Genomic DNA, 16,227 nt, shown 5'->3' with positions numbered 1-16,227 from the left:
TTGTGAGGTTGTGGTTGTACATTTGGGATGTGGTGAAGGTTGTTCTGTAACTGAGATCGTGATGTAGGCGAAGTGAGAGGGTTGATGGGGTGGTTGTACTGTAGAGGAGTCGGATAGGGGGTTGTATATGTGGGCTGAGCGGTGGTGTAAGATGGTGTTTGTGGGGAATTGTGTAGGTGGATAGATGGGCATGGTGGGGCTGGGGTTTGTGGCAGAGGCAGGGCTGATGGAGTAAAGCTGCCAAATTGGAGATTTGAGCTGGTGTGAGGCAGAGTTGTTGATGTCACGACGCTTGGATGTAGAGTGTCGTTGGGCATGGCACTGTTGCGGAGCAGGAGTTGCTCAAACAAATCCAGCTTAGTGGCTACCCGATCTTCGTATTCCTGCCTACGCTCGGTGGCTCGATCCAATGCCATGTGCAATCCATCTCGGACGATCTCGATGGCCTGGCGGACTTCTGTAGGGTGGGTTTGGGTTACTTCCTCGGGTTAGAAGGACGAAGATGGAATGTCAGTTGGGGTTGCAGAGTTGATAGGGATGTCAGCGGAAGATATGGGTATGTTGGGTGGTGGAGGTGTCGGTGAATGGTAATTTGAAGACACTTGGAGCCCTCTCATGATGGGAGTCTCGGATACCAGATGGTAGAACCAAACTGGTGAGGACGGGATTTGCAGAAGAAAAGAGGATAAGCTGAAAAGAGTTTAATGCATAATTGTTCATTCCTTCATCTCCCCCTAAACGGCTCCGGGTTACAAGTTTTAAAGGAATAGCCATAGAGATTCTCTTCCAGATAAAAGGGAAAATGTGCCACGTCTTGTAGGACCCCATTAGAGCTTGTAACTATTACTACTGCATTTAATCTAATGTAATACACAAAACTGAGGATTAAGAGGGTGTTAAGAAAGTGATCCTAACATGTAGCTTGATTAGGATCGGAATTAGGGATGGTCCTAACAAAGAGTCCAGGAGTTAGTGATGGCTCTGAGGAAACAAAGAAGAGGAGGGGATGTCCTTTAGGCAAGAAGAACAATAACCCACCAAAGAACAAGAAAGAACCAAAAGTGGCTCCAAGTTTGGTTTTTTCTTATCACCCTATTAGTGTTACGAACCGATCTTTCATCGTAATTATTACTGGTTAATCTTGAGTATAACTATTATTTTTAAAACATTTTGGGAAAGAAGAGAAAAAGGGAAGAAAGAAGAAAGAAAAAAAAAGAAAAATGGAAGGAGGAGTGCATCAGCCCAGCCGAGCCCGACACCTCCTCCCCTGCCGGATTTCAAATCGCCGCTGCGCCGCTGTCTTACCAAGTTAGGTTGCCAAACCGGTCTTGTTTTAAATCTTGAACGATTCTCTTCCATCCTAGGTAAGTCTCTCACCCCCTCTCGTCGTCGTTTGAGAGAAATCGAGCTACACTGATATGGTTACTGTTCATCGTCTTCATTCTTGATTCTCTCTGTCCAGGACACCATTGAGCGAGTTGTTGGGCACATCGTGAAGGTCTCATTCTGGGCAAAAATCCCTGCAAGCCACTTGATCCAATTCGCTAGGTAAGAAGAAATCAAAAAAATTAATTTCTAAGGTATGAATAGTGACGAGTTCATGATGATGATGTTGATCATGAACGAGGTATATGCAAAGTATATATTGGGATATGAGAATTCCGGATTTTGATGATGATGATGTTGATCATGCTAGCATGGATGTATATTTCTATTCCACCTTAGGGTGTCGATAGCTACCCCAAGTGATGCACCCAAGCCCTTTCCGCCTGTGAGGCGATGTGGTATGCCAGCAATACCACGAAAACCCGTTACCCTCTCTGTTAATGTGACTTGACGGTTTCAGGAGTATGAGAGTACTTATTTCCCCCAATGGGCACATGCTATGGCTCTAAGATATTGAGATATTATATCGACTAGCAGGACTAGTCTATTTTCCATTATTGAGATATTATTTTGACTAGCGGGGTTAGTCCAGCTATTCTAATTACTTCAACGTTGTCTTATTTGAACTAGCAGGACTAGATCCCCTATATGTTGCAGAATTATTATATTTATCTGAATATATTCTTATATATTTTCATCTAGCGGGGTTAGACTACATGAAATAGCGTACATTTTTACAAGAGAACACACGCATGCATGCGTAAGTATTTTTATTTGATTGATATAAGAGTAAATGATACAAACAGTATCTAACTTTTCTTCAATTCTAACTTTTCGTATCTCACCTTTCAATAATATCATAATGATGTCTCACTTTTGAAAGTATATATCAGAATGGTATTTGAAACTAACGATTTCGTTAAAGTTAACATATTTTTTTTCAAACTTTAGGTAATCCTATTAGGTATCAGACACTCCCTGAAAAAGAACTAGTATTCAATATGCCAAACATTTTCACCTAACGACCTCATGTCCGTGGTTACTTGGACTTTGGCGAAATCACTGCTGACTTAACCAGGAAAGTGTTTAGACAGACTGTCAGAAATACCAGAACCAAAATTAACATAAGTAAAAAACTTAAACCAACAACACTTAAGATCCACTCTTAGGCGGAAGTCCGCCACCTGGGGACTTAAGGGTATAACAAAACGACGGTGTTATGGGCTCACAATATAGTTTATTTATTTAAACATTAATACAGACTAAACTCAGAGCCTCAACTCTGAGGTAAACAGCTAAACTATTTAGTTTCTCATGACTGAAATAAATACAATTTACTTTTATTACAAGCACTCCACACCAAATTAAAACAGTAGGAAACTTCAAAAACCACTTCTCACACTCAGACTATACTATACACTCACACTTTTCTCACACTATACTAAAAATGAACTTCTATCTGAAGAGGGAATATAACTTCACTCTCAAGTTTTCTTTTGATCTTTTATCTGCTCTTTCCACGAGAAGGGTGAGCTCCCTTTTATAAACTCCGGACTCCAAACTACATTTAAAACTTATTCAAAAATAAGTGGACGACAAAAAATCTTAGCTTGATGACTTTACTTTTATCAAAGCAAATTTGTTTGTCTTCATGCATCAGTAACATTATTATTAAAGCAAAGTTGAGTGTCTTCTTGCGTCGGCAGCTTCTCAGCCCTCCATATGATTTATTATATTGGAATGAGCTTCGTCATCAAATCAAATGAATCATCTGATCTAAAATATTCTGGAATTAATTCGAGATCCGAATCATATACAGGAACATTTTCCTCATGCCCTATTTTTTTTCTAGCCAAGTAGTTGTGGCCAGAGTACAGTTTATTTCTTTTCTTACTAAGGACTTAAAGAAATCACAATTCTGAGGGAGAGGTTGGTCATAACAAGTAACCATAATATTTTCTTCGCTTGCTAGGAGACTTGCACTATATCTCTTGGAATTATCTTCCTTATATTGGTAATAGTCATTGCCTTCATCCAGGGAATGCTCCAATTAGGCTTTCCATTGTATTTTTTGACGGAAGCCTGCTTTGACGACCCTTGGATTATTCTGATATAATGGTATGGAGAGATGTAATTCATTTCTCCATTGATTATTGTCCACTCAGGAGGTGTGGACACAAATTTTAATCTCAGGATGCATCCATCATGTCTGATATTCTTAATAGCTTCATGGATTATTGCAGGAAATCCCTTTAAATCTTCATTTGATTTTGTCCACATATTACAGACAAAACTATTTTTTAAAAGCCAAAGTTTGTGCTTCTGGGGATGTTCAGCTTGCACATCCACAAGATATGATATCTCCCATAATATGGGCCATGGACTACCATTAATGTTTATGTAAGAATGTCTCTTTTCTTAGAATTTCCCTGAAAATCATGAAAATTATACCAATCCTCCTCACTTAAGGTTGCAATAGGAACCTTGGCACTTTCAGGATTCTCATTATAGATCACCTTTGGATTTTGACCTTCTTCAGTAGCAGCTTGCTTATTTTTTCCATGAAATACATGCAACTCTTCTGCTAATACTTCAAGGGATTGAAGCATGAGATACTCATTATTTTCATAGAAATTGTAAAGAATATTGTTGACGATGATCTTTTGTTTAAAGGACAATACCATTTCTGTTTTGAAAACATATCCCTTAAAAACCATCAGCAGTTGGCCATGAATTCCTTTTATTCTGGTAACTTGAGGAAGCTTCTTTTCTAGCTTAAAAGGAGCTCTTCTGTCTCTTGGCACCTTTTTAGAAAACTGATCAGAGATATCATCAGTGTTGGGATACAACAGATACTCATTTAAGAATTTATTCTCATCTTCAGAAGTGGTGGACTTATCTTCTTCCTTTCATGTGGACTTATTTGATTGTTCATTCTAAATTTTTAACTCACGTTTTCCAGCTGATTTGTTGGATTCAGCAGCACCATAAGAAACTATGTACTGGTATCCAGGTTCGTCATGTAACGGTCCAACTGTTTTGTCTCTTTTCTTATACCTTTCCCAATGAGTTTTCTCTTCTGGTTCAGGCTTCTCTTCTGGGTCTGGACTCCTGCTTCTGGGATTTCGTCATTCTCTTTGAAACTTAGTCATTTCTCTGGTCAAGGCGTCTGGCAAGTAGTTCCTGTCACCTGCAACCATGTCAACGTCATAATCATATTGTACTAAAAACATCTCCCTTCTAAGAACTTTGCCCCTATCAACGACATCAGTCAGTTTATAATTCTTAAAATTCTTGACTTTTTTTATTATATGTTCTAACCAGAAACTTATTTCCTAAGTACGCTTCAACACCCTTAATGGACTTTATCAAAGCTAAAACTTTTTTATCTGATGTGGAATAGTTTAATTCAGCTGAATTGTACTTTCCAGACAAGAACTTATAAACCTTCTCTAGGTTTCCATCAGGAGTGATTGCTAAGAAAACTCCCACCCAATAATAATCATTTGCATCTATTTGCATAATGATTATGTCACCCTCTTCTGGCAATTCCAATGGGGGAAGATTTTTTGTTAGCTCTTTAATTCTTCTGATAGTGTTGATATCATCTGTCGTGAATAACCATTTCTTTTTTGAGCTTGTTTTAGGAGAGAAATGCAGAGAGTCCATTAACTTGAGAAATAAAATCTCTCGCAAAATTAACAACTCCAAAAAATCTCTGTAAAGACTTAGCATTAGGGATACTGTCTGGAAACTGCCTAATTTTCTTAACAATATGATCTTGGAGACGAATCTCTCCATCCTTAACATGTATGCCAAGGAAATCTATTTCACCTTTGATAAGATGAACTTTTTTTTGTCCAAGGATGATTCCCTTTTGGACAATGATTTTGCAAATCTGCTCGAGGTGCTTTAGATGTTCATTCATGGTTTTATAGAAAACCAGAATATCATCTCTATATACTATGCAGAAATCTGCATAAGGCTTGAATATATTATCTATCTTTCTGATAGATGGGACTTGCTTCAGTCCAAATGGCATGACTATCCATTCATAATGACCTTGAGGGGTTCCAAAAGCAGTTAACGCTATGGAATCAAGATGCATTTTGACTTGCCAGAATCCTGACTTTGCATCAAACTTGGAGAAGATTTTTGCTCCCTTAAGTCTGTTGATGACGACTCTCACCTGAGCTATTTGGTAACCATCTTTGACGGTTTTTTTATTGACATCTCTCTAATCTATCACCATCCTAGCCTTTCCTCTTACCTGTTCTGCATGATTTCTCACAAGGAAAGCAGGGGCATGATGAGGACTATTGGAATGCATGATTAGCTTCTTATTAAGAAGTTCTTGAATCTCGGTTTCCATTTCTTTTCTATCTTGCTCCCAATAATGAGGATTTGCTTTGACATGTAAAATGGCATTTGCATCACGCATCTTTAGCTCACAATATACTGGATTTTTATCCCATAATAGTTTAGGATCTTCATTGATAACTAGTTTCAGTAGATTCTCAATTTCTGCCAAAGTTGGAGCCTTCTTTTGTTCAACCATGTTGGCGTATACCTTAAGGTTGTGTTCCATTATAAAATCTTTTTGTCCGTTAGAGCTATGATTCTCTTGAAGTTGATTCACTTCAAGCTTTGAGTCTATAGAACTTGTTTCTACTTCTATTATCTCTTAATATTCTTTTAGTTGATCTTTTAGCAGTAAAACCGGCTGCATTTCTATCTTGTAATCACCACTATTCGCCTATGATCTCTGATATTGTTCAGTAAAACATTTTCCTGTAATGCGTACAACATGTGATAGTCTGGATTCCCAATAATACTTATGATATTTCTCAAACCCGATCATGGCTAGAGTTTGAGTGGTTGTTTGTTGAAGAAGAAAATCATTTCCTATCAACAAATCTTCTTCTTGAGCTTCACATTGCCATAAGCGTTTAACCGTAAAAGTTTCTCCTCCTAAGGAATTTTTTACGTTCTCAGCAAAGATATTCATCGATATCTCATGGTTTTCCATTCCAATTCATGTGACTGACTTTTCAACATTCTCCATGTATTCCTCAAGAATAGCATATTTTCTTTTTCTTTTCAAGCTATATCCTGATCCACTATCTACGAATTCTCCATGTAGATGGTATTTCTTGTAGTTGGGAAACTTTAATCCTACAGTAATGTAATTATTGTATCCGTTTGTCTGTACTTATTTTACTAATTCTGGCGAATCAACAACAGGTTCTGTAAAAGGATTGATTATCCTTTCCACATCTTCTTCTTCTATTATTGGACATGACTCTCGAATTATCGGACTGCTTAATGACGTTACAATCTACATTTTTACGACGTCGTTTTCAAGGTCCTGCCTGAGAGTCTGCTCTCGCTCTTCTTCATAGAACATCTCATACTCTTGATCAACAAGAATATGTGCATCATTTTCTCTTGTCATTCTTCTCAACTCTGCTATGAAGCATTCCTTATGATATGTTTCACCTGTCTGCTCACAATTCATGGGTATTGAACTGCTATCATAACATTTACAATAATCACATCGAAAAGCCCCTGGTTTAAGGTGAAAAATATTGATAATATCAGCTTTTTGCTCTTGTTTCCAATCTTGGACTTGTAACAAGAATATATGACGATATCCCATATCCTATTTTTCATAAGAGTAGTCCTCTGAAGTATTATCTGGCTCGCTATCTAATGAGTATTGAAGAGAATATATAGACTCATTTTATTCATCAGAAAACACGACTTCAAACCCTTTTAGGTTTGCATATTTGATAGCTTCGTCATATTCTGCTAATAATACATTTGAGGATCTTTTATCCTTTTTAGGGCATTCATTAGCATAATGACCTTCAGCCTTACAGAGCCAGCATTTGCACTTCTTTTTAGCATCTTTTGGAGAATTTTCTTATGATTTTTTCTTCTTAAAAAATCTTTTCATAGGGGAAGATTATTTATTTTTTTCCTCAGAGGATTTTTGCTTGGAAAAATTCTTCATTTTAAATCTATATTTCGTGGAGGTGAACTTTCTTTCACGTCCCTTGCTTGAGTAGTTACTCAAGAGCTTATTATAACCTGAGTATCTACTTTTATGTTTCTTTTATTTTAGAATACGGCAACCCCACTAAGTTAGAATATCCAAAATCAGACAGATATTTTCAACTCCTCTGAGTTGTTTCTTGGAAGTTTTTGACTTCAGGTTGTCTGTGTATTGTTTTCTTAGGAGATCCATAATTCTTTCTGCTATTCCACCAACCTTGAATTGTGATGGAGGATTCTCCTCTACAGACTGAGCTATTGCGTCATTCCATGGTCCTGGAAGCTTTCTGTAATATGTCTTGATAAGATCCATATTATCTATACCTCCAATTGTGCAGTAGTATTTTGGAACTCATTCGTATATTACTCAAAATATCTCATATTACAAATACTCAACTTCTGAATATTTTCTCTTGCTCTTTCTTTTGCCTATTTACTATGCCATATTATATCTCCACAAAACTCAGCAAAATTGGTATGGTAAAATCCAACAGATGGTTGGTCTGAGCGAGTCTTATTGCCAAATCTGCCCACTTTGAGCCCTTCTTAAAGGAATTATACCACTTCTTAAGGGAATTATACAACTTCTGGACAATTTTTGCCAGTGTCGACTCATAATATGCATGAGCATCCTCATACACATATTTGTTTAATACCATAGCTTGGGTTAGCTTTAAACTAGCAACCCAGTTGTCTATGGTTTTTCTCTTGTCTCCCACCCTATCTAGATCCATATAGACTTCTCTTTCGGAGATTGATTGTCTCCATTTTGGCTATGTAGGAATGAACCTCTCTGAGTTACGTTCTCCAGTCCTTTCTTAAGGAGCTTGCCTTTTTGGAAGTTAAACCTTATTTTCACGAATAATTTTTGTTACATTATTCGTAATATTTTGGATCGTCACCATTTGAGGTGTAGGTCATGTTTCTCTTTGATCGATGTCCATAGAGGATTCACTTGGACCTCCATTTGGTTCACTCTTTGCTTCTTGATAAGGAAAGATTTCCTTTTTTTCTTCTTCCCTTATTGGATTTGGGAAATTCTTCTAATTATTTCTTCCAATTCATATCTGGTGTCACAAGTTTATGCTTGTGCATAAAGCCTTCTTAATCCTTCTTTTTAAAACATTCTTAGAGGTCTTTTTTAATCTTCTTTTTCTTCAAAGGCTTCTTCATGGAAGGTCGTAGCTCTAGATTTAGAGGTACTTCCTTCTTCATATCCTCCAAAGGAATGCCTATGATTAAATCGTAGGCTTATCATTTTTCTTATATCTTCATAGATGGAAACATTTGAACTTTGCACCTTTTTTCTGGAGGTGCAAGTTTCCATTCCCTGGGGAAAGTTACTTCATGCCATTTTGTGACATGTTTTTGCTAAAAATTATGTTTTGGATTGGTAAGAATTGTTGTAGTAATTTTTTTTGAGCTGTTTATGAATTTTGTGTTGGGTGCAACCATTGAACAAATTAATTTGTAATAGATCATGTAGTCTATTGCAAGTTCCATCATTCCCTCTTTCATAGAAATTCCATTTGTTTGCATCCTCGGTCTAAGGCAGTGAACTGCATCTCTTAGATGAGTGGTGAAATTGGGAAAAATATTGAAATATGCATCTCTTAGATGAGTGGTGATTAATCTCACGTCTGTTTCTTCACCAGTAGCAAAGACTGTTAGTTAAAGGATCTTGAACCTATGAGAATCTAAGAGAAAATATCATCTCTTATATATCTCATTTAATTTGAATTTAGGGACAGATGCTTCTCTAACACTAGATTCAATCTCGTTGTACTCAAATTCTTGAGTATTAATGAGCTGTATTGGCACAATATTCTTTTTTGTACTGAGTATTCTACTCAGCATCTTCATATCTCTTGTTCATTTTGGTTTTTTCCACTCAAGTAGTTTAGGTTCACTAAACTTGAGTTTACCTTCTCCTTTTGGTTAAGGTATTTTACTAGCAATAATCTTTGCTAGTGCTTCTTCATCTATCTTATAAGATGTTTCTTTCATTTTCTCTATATAATATTGTAGACTTGTGATTCTTCTGCTTAACTCTGGAAATTGTTCTTCAAAGTTATTGTCTATTTCTTGAAGATAAGCAATGCTGTAATTCTGTTTATGTATATGAGCATCAACATTTTCGTTGAGTTTCTCAGTAGGGATGTAAAAGCTTAAAGCTTTACCATCTTCTTCTCTTACATTTAGATCTACTCTTTGATTCATCATATTCCGGATACAAGAGTTTTTAAAAGCTTTTTCAGGCTTTCTTTAGTGTCTCTTAATTCAGCTGCTTACTTGTGGATAATATTAGAGAGATTCTCTGATCTAGCTAACGTTTTCTCAATATCTGAGAATTATTGCCCTTCTTTGAGGTAATCTAGCTTGACCTCAAGCGTTGTTACTCGGGAATTTATCTCTTCGAGTTGATATGTTTGAAGATTAAACATTTCGAGTTGTTCTGCAACTTTGTTATTGCCTTTTTCTCTAGATAGATAATCTAGGAACTCAATTAGGCTAGGTCTTGATGGATCACGATCTGCTATTCTAATCTCCTTTTGGAGATGAATATGTCCGTCGTATAGAGCATTTAATATTCTGCAAACGTATTCAATGGAGTACTGGCTTTCTTGAATATGTTTCAAATGAAAGCACATTTTTCACTTATCAGTAGTTTTTTTAGTACAAAACAACTGATAATTTTTAGGTCTAGCTTCTTTTTTATTAGATAAAAGGAGCCAACTTTATGGCATAAGCCTGATATTCACTTGTTTCTAAGCGAAACAAGCTCTGATACCAGCTATGGCAGATCTAACCGATGCTCACAATATCAAGAAGTTTTTGGTCTTCTATTAGAGTTTATTGGAGAGTTTCAATATCTCTTCTGACATAATATATTCTTCTCCGTACTTGATAAATGGTATCTCAGTATCCTGGAGTAGTTCTAGTAAGCTAATTTCTAAAATTCTCTGGCTTTCTTAATTTGTTTTCTTTTCTTCTTGCAATTCTTTATATGTTATTTTCCAAAATGCTAAATAGTCCAGTTGAGTATAAACTGATTCAATAATTTCAGATAAAAATGATTGTTTACCTTTAAGTATAGAGGTTAGATCTTAGTTGCATAATATCAAAATAAAAAAACATAATTATAGGTCCACTACACTCCGTCAGTAAAACTTAACAGTGTTAACGGAGTTAATGGTTCCATATACCAAAGTGATATAAGGTTTCAAACTTGAGATATCCTGTTGATATTTATAAAACTTGAGATACTAAAGTTAGAATAGGGAAATGTAACATACCCTTTGTATCATTATTCCTTGATATAATTATGGGGGAAGTATTAAGTTGTTTTGTGTTCATTCAGTACTTTATTTTCGTCCACTCACTCTAACGTTTTAAATACTTTTCCCCTGGGCCATTCGTTTTTAAATGCCAAGTTCGCAGGCTTACCGACCCCCTAGCAGCAGTGAGTCCATCGCCGAATATCCAGACTATAGGTTACCTATTTAACCTACAAGTCACTCTATTTATTTTTCGTTAGTTGCTCTAATTACCATGGGACTTAGAACTGTATTAGATATGGGATGTTAATTTGAGTATGTTGTATAAGAATGTGGACTTAAGTTGTATAATTATGGATGTGATGATTGTTATTGAGGTTGAGTTTTGTTGGAGGTTTTGGCTGTATTGTTGCAGGTTGAGTTGTCTACTTTCAAGAGAGACTATGCCGAAATTTTTGGTGTACCTCCTTTGTTAGTGGTCCCCACACGACTTATTCCAGGTATTAAGCTAATATTTGCGGCAGGTCATGTTAGCTTTAATGTTAAGGGCAAGGACAAAATTTAAAGTGTTATTTTATTTTGAATAATGTTATATAATTATACTTGCTTGTAGTTGTAGGATGAATAAGTCGTGCTTAATTTAGAATGAGTAGACATATGCTATGTATCATGTGAGTATGCTCACAATCTCTTGACTATCTGTAGATAGTAGTGGAGGGATATCTAATGGCTATTTTGGCCTTGATCCTCTTTCTTATAAACAAAGTGGTTTCTTTAAAAAAAAAAACGATTTGTAGCATTGGTGCTACGGGAAAAAAAAAACAGAGAGAGAGAGTGCACGGCCTCCATTGGTGTCACCACAAAGACTACGCCACCGCCGCCATTTCCGGCAACCTATGGCAATAAAATTGGTATCATTCTCTTCATCTCTTCATGCTTTTTCTACCCATACTAGCCGTGTAGTTTATTTCTCCGTGTGCCTAACAACTTGGATTAGAGAAGAATTTGAGCTTTTCCAGCGAAATTTGTGATTTCCGGCCAAATAGTCAAGAGTTTGGAGAAAGCCCAAGTTACAAACTTGTTCTATACCTCTTGGGTAATCTTCTAAGTATATGATTGCTTCTAGATTTGAAGTTTTTCGAGATTGGATTTTGGCTACCATAAACCACCGCGGCTCCGCTGCATTCGGTGGTGTTTCATAGTCTCTAAGTCAATTTTAGGCCTTATTATACCTACTTAATTGTGTGGGAGTTAGCCAAAGTGAATTGTTAATTTTTGGGTGTGAAATTAGAGTTTGTTGATGAGATTTAATTGGTGAAAATTGAATTGAAAGTGTTGAAGTTGAAGATGGGAAGTGGAATTATATTATGATAGGTTTGGTTGTTAATAAGGAAGCCTAAGTGATCGTATATCGGATTACATCAAGGAGTGAGTGACGATTAGTATGTTTTCTTTTTACTTAATCTATTTAAATTTGAGTTTAAATCTTATTTATATTATTATTATTTGGTTAGGTGATCCGATAATGCGAGCTTCTGAGGACGATCCTGAGACAAGACACACCTAGCCACCTCTCATAGTGAGTTGGACTTTGTTTTTAAGAAAGATAAATGCATGCAATTATTTTTTGACTTTGAGTTTCCTAATTTATTCTATTACATCCTTGAAATTATATTGTGTCTTTTCTCATAAACTAAATTTTATATAGATATATATATATATATATATATTGGTTTTGTGTTTCTATGGGTTATAGTATGTCCTCAAGTGAGTTGCGTGAATTCAAATACGTACATTACTTGTTTTAGTGAAAAGAGGAAGCAAAGTCTTAAACCATTATTCTTGGTTAGTGAATTATAAAAAATTTTAAGTTCTTTAATGTGTATGCAAGGAACGAATAATTTGAGAAAGTAAAATAAGATTTTATTTTAATATACCTTACGAGTACCCAATTTCAGTAATTCTAGATTAATGAGTCAAACATTTCGGTTATGTGCATGTATACCACCTTGCTCTACTTGTTATCAGGGGATGCACAAGTGCATGACCAGTTCTCCCACTCTATATGATGCGCACAGATGTACGACCAGTTTTTCCCCTCCCCCGCTTTACCCATGTTGACTTCGCTCAACATGAGTGGATAACCAATTGTCCACCACGCTCTACCTAATTTGACTTGGTCATTTTAAGTGCATGACCAGTTTAGTTTTTGGTATAAGTTTGGTAGTATTTTAAGTTATTTCGTAGTTCAAGTTGTAAGAAAGTGTTGTTGTTTCTTTTAGTTCTTTCCTTTACTTTTGAGTTTATATTATAGTATTGATTTATTTTTGTTATGAGCTTTACTTTATGTTTAAGTCCTTGAAACATGGCTATGTTTTATAGTACGACAATTTCTTCCTTTAATATAATTATTGTATGCATAGATGACGCGACCCACCCCAAATATCACCATAACATCTAGAGTAAGTCGTGCGGGGACCACTATCAAATGAGGCATATCAAAATTTCGGCATAGTCTCTTTTCAAAATAGTCAACCCTACCTGCGAAAAACAACAAATTAACTCTAACAACAATATCCTAACCATAGTTATACAACTAAATCCAAATTCTTTAAACAACATAAAAATAAACTCAAGGTATTCAGAGCAACTAAACAGAAATATAAATACAAGACTCCTAGGTAAACAGGTAACCTACATTCTAGAGACGAAGCAACGGCTCAAGTCTCAGTTGTCACTACAGGATCAAGTACCATGCAACTAGGCATTTGAAACTGAATAGCTCGGGGGAAAATATTTAAAAATGTCAGGGTGAGTGGATAAAAAATAAATATTGAGTAAAATAACAATATATAAAATACTTCCCCAATTTCCTTGATTATAAAGAAACTGATGCATGCAAGTGTTATTAAAATACGTTTAGTAACAATAACTGATTTCGTGTAAACAAATTAGTCCCCGCTAGTCAAAATGATATCGAAATAATTAGAAAGTCGACTAGCTCCGCCAATCCAAGAAAAATATCAAAAATGCAAACTGACAGAAATTGCCAATTACCAACTCACGTTTCTCAAAACAGTAGCGATCAAAATAATAATATAGTACAACCAAACTTCATACACATGCCCGTCACATCACTAACAAAAACAAGTGCAAGACTACCTTAACACTTATACGCGTTTCCAGTGTATCCTCTCTCTCCCTGGACCTATATCTAAGGTCCATTAGTACATGTCCTCTCTTCTAGCGACTCAGTAACATCTAAAACACTACTAGTACATCCCCCCTCGTCAAAAGAAGTGTTTGTACGTCATCCTGGATCAAGTGACAATACGTAAATAATAATCCAACACTACATGTAACGATATTAACATATTCGACATAGAAATCTTCCAACTAACTCATACGATAACTAAAATCGACAAATTATATATTGTTAGAGTCGCACCACCAAATAATAAAGCTCCAAATACTACAGGACGTGCCGCCCGAACGGCTGCGTGTTGGCCACACACGCCACCATCTCCAACTCTCCAAAACCACTAGACTCCAGCATCAAAGTTGTAGATCACAAGAAAAACGCTATTCCTAATCAGAACAGTACCCCGAATCCAAAATCGTGATGCTTCCAGAAACGTAGTCCAAGACCGGTAGAATCAATCACAGAGGAAGCAGGAACGTCAAATTGAGGCAGTCCCGAGCTTCGGAATAGCCAGAAAAGCTCGCACGGTGACATTGATTTTATGCAAGAATTTGCGGGCGTTACTACGCCTTGCATGGTAGCCAGCGTGACTCGTGGCTTAGTTCAAATGATGGAGGATGTCGAGCCAGTCAGATAGGTAGGTGGCTCAAGTTGGGGCATCGCCGGATGACGGAAAAGATTTCTGGGTCGGGGATGAATAGTGGCGCGCACAAATTTGAAATTTTGAAATTTCCCATTTTTCTCCTTTAAACCACCTATTTATACTATTTTCTAAAAATGTCCAAATGCCATTTTGTATTCGTAACTTTTTCATATGAATTCCAATTTAGGCGTCATGCATGTCTACGAACTCATATCGACGAGCTCAACAACTTCCAAGAAGGAAATTTTTTTTTGAAATAACTATGTATCGAAAAGTCAATTTTTAGAGTCGCTACACTTAGCACGACTGTCGATACGAGTAAAAGGTAAAAGTAAAACCTTAAGGAATGGTACAAGGTTCGGGTCATAACATAAAGATTTGTGAAAGAGAAATTATTCTATTAAAGAAGATCATATTTTTTGAAGTATAGTTTTATAATTATATTTTTGTCCTCTCATTGAGCTTGTTTCACGTTTTCCTATGTTTTCTCGGGACTTTTTGGTTTTCCGTTTTACCCAGGTAATAGATTTCGATGAGGTCGAATCGCACCACGTTGAGGCATTTTCCTTATCCACTGTTATCCTTTTGAACTTGCAGGATTTGTTCCTTTCATACCTTTGCATTTTGTACATCATTTGATCTAGTAACTCATACTCTCATGTAACCATATGGATACGAGATTCCTAGTTTGTTATATTTGGGCTAATGACCTTCATATATTTGGGTTGGTGATGGATGTTTTTATGAGAGACGAGAGGTTCTATTTGGGAGTTTAATGTGTGTATTATTAGGAGTGTTTTATTTGATTTACAGGTTTTGGGTAGTTCATTTTTTTAGGGGAGGTTATGCCCAATTTTCGACATATATGGTTTCTAATTATAGCTATATAGTTCCACCTCGGAATTCAAGGGGGATTCCAGGAGCGAGTCTGTCACTCAGTCATAATAGGAATGACTACTCTTCAATATCAATTACAGCAGCCATTCTTAATAGCATCAAAATCTCAGTCATAATAGCATAAAAAACAATGATTTCAATATCAGATGTTTTAAATTTGAAAAACAAATCGCAAAGAAAGAGGGTATGATTACCTCTGCTATCAAAGAACCAAACAAAGCTACCAATAATATTAGGGCTCAATGTTGGAAGGTTTTCTTGCAACTTATAACCAGATAAGGGATGAAATTTTACCTAGCGTGAGAGAAAACTTAAACTCTCGCTCAGATGGAGTTGAGAAAAAAAACGCCTATTTTTTAAGGAATTCAAGTTGGGAATTTACATTTCCAATTCCCTAATTTTTTTCCCCCAAAAAAGTAAATTTTACCAGAATACTTATCCAAACATGAGACTTTGAGTGATGGAACGTGAAATCCTTTTTTATTTTTTTAAATTCTAGGGGATTTTGGCATATCCAAACACACCGTAAAAGCCTTAAAAATCTAGCTAACTTCCATGTTCCAACCATATGCTAAAAAGTCAAAAACCCATTCCCAAGAAAAAAAAATTTAGTTTATAGGTCCGGTGCTAAAGCCAAATAATATTATATTTAGTTTAAAAAGATTTTCAGTTTTGTCCCCACAATGAAGTTTTCAAATATAAAGATATCTCGATTCAAAATAGGCACATAAATAAGTTTTTTTTTGGAAAATTTCCAAAACTTC

The sequence above is a fragment of the Argentina anserina genome, chromosome 4, assembly GCF_933775445.1.
Source record: "Argentina anserina chromosome 4, drPotAnse1.1, whole genome shotgun sequence".
Taxonomy (NCBI): domain Eukaryota; kingdom Viridiplantae; phylum Streptophyta; class Magnoliopsida; order Rosales; family Rosaceae; genus Argentina; species Argentina anserina.
Note: the sequence above shows the minus strand (reverse complement) of the source record.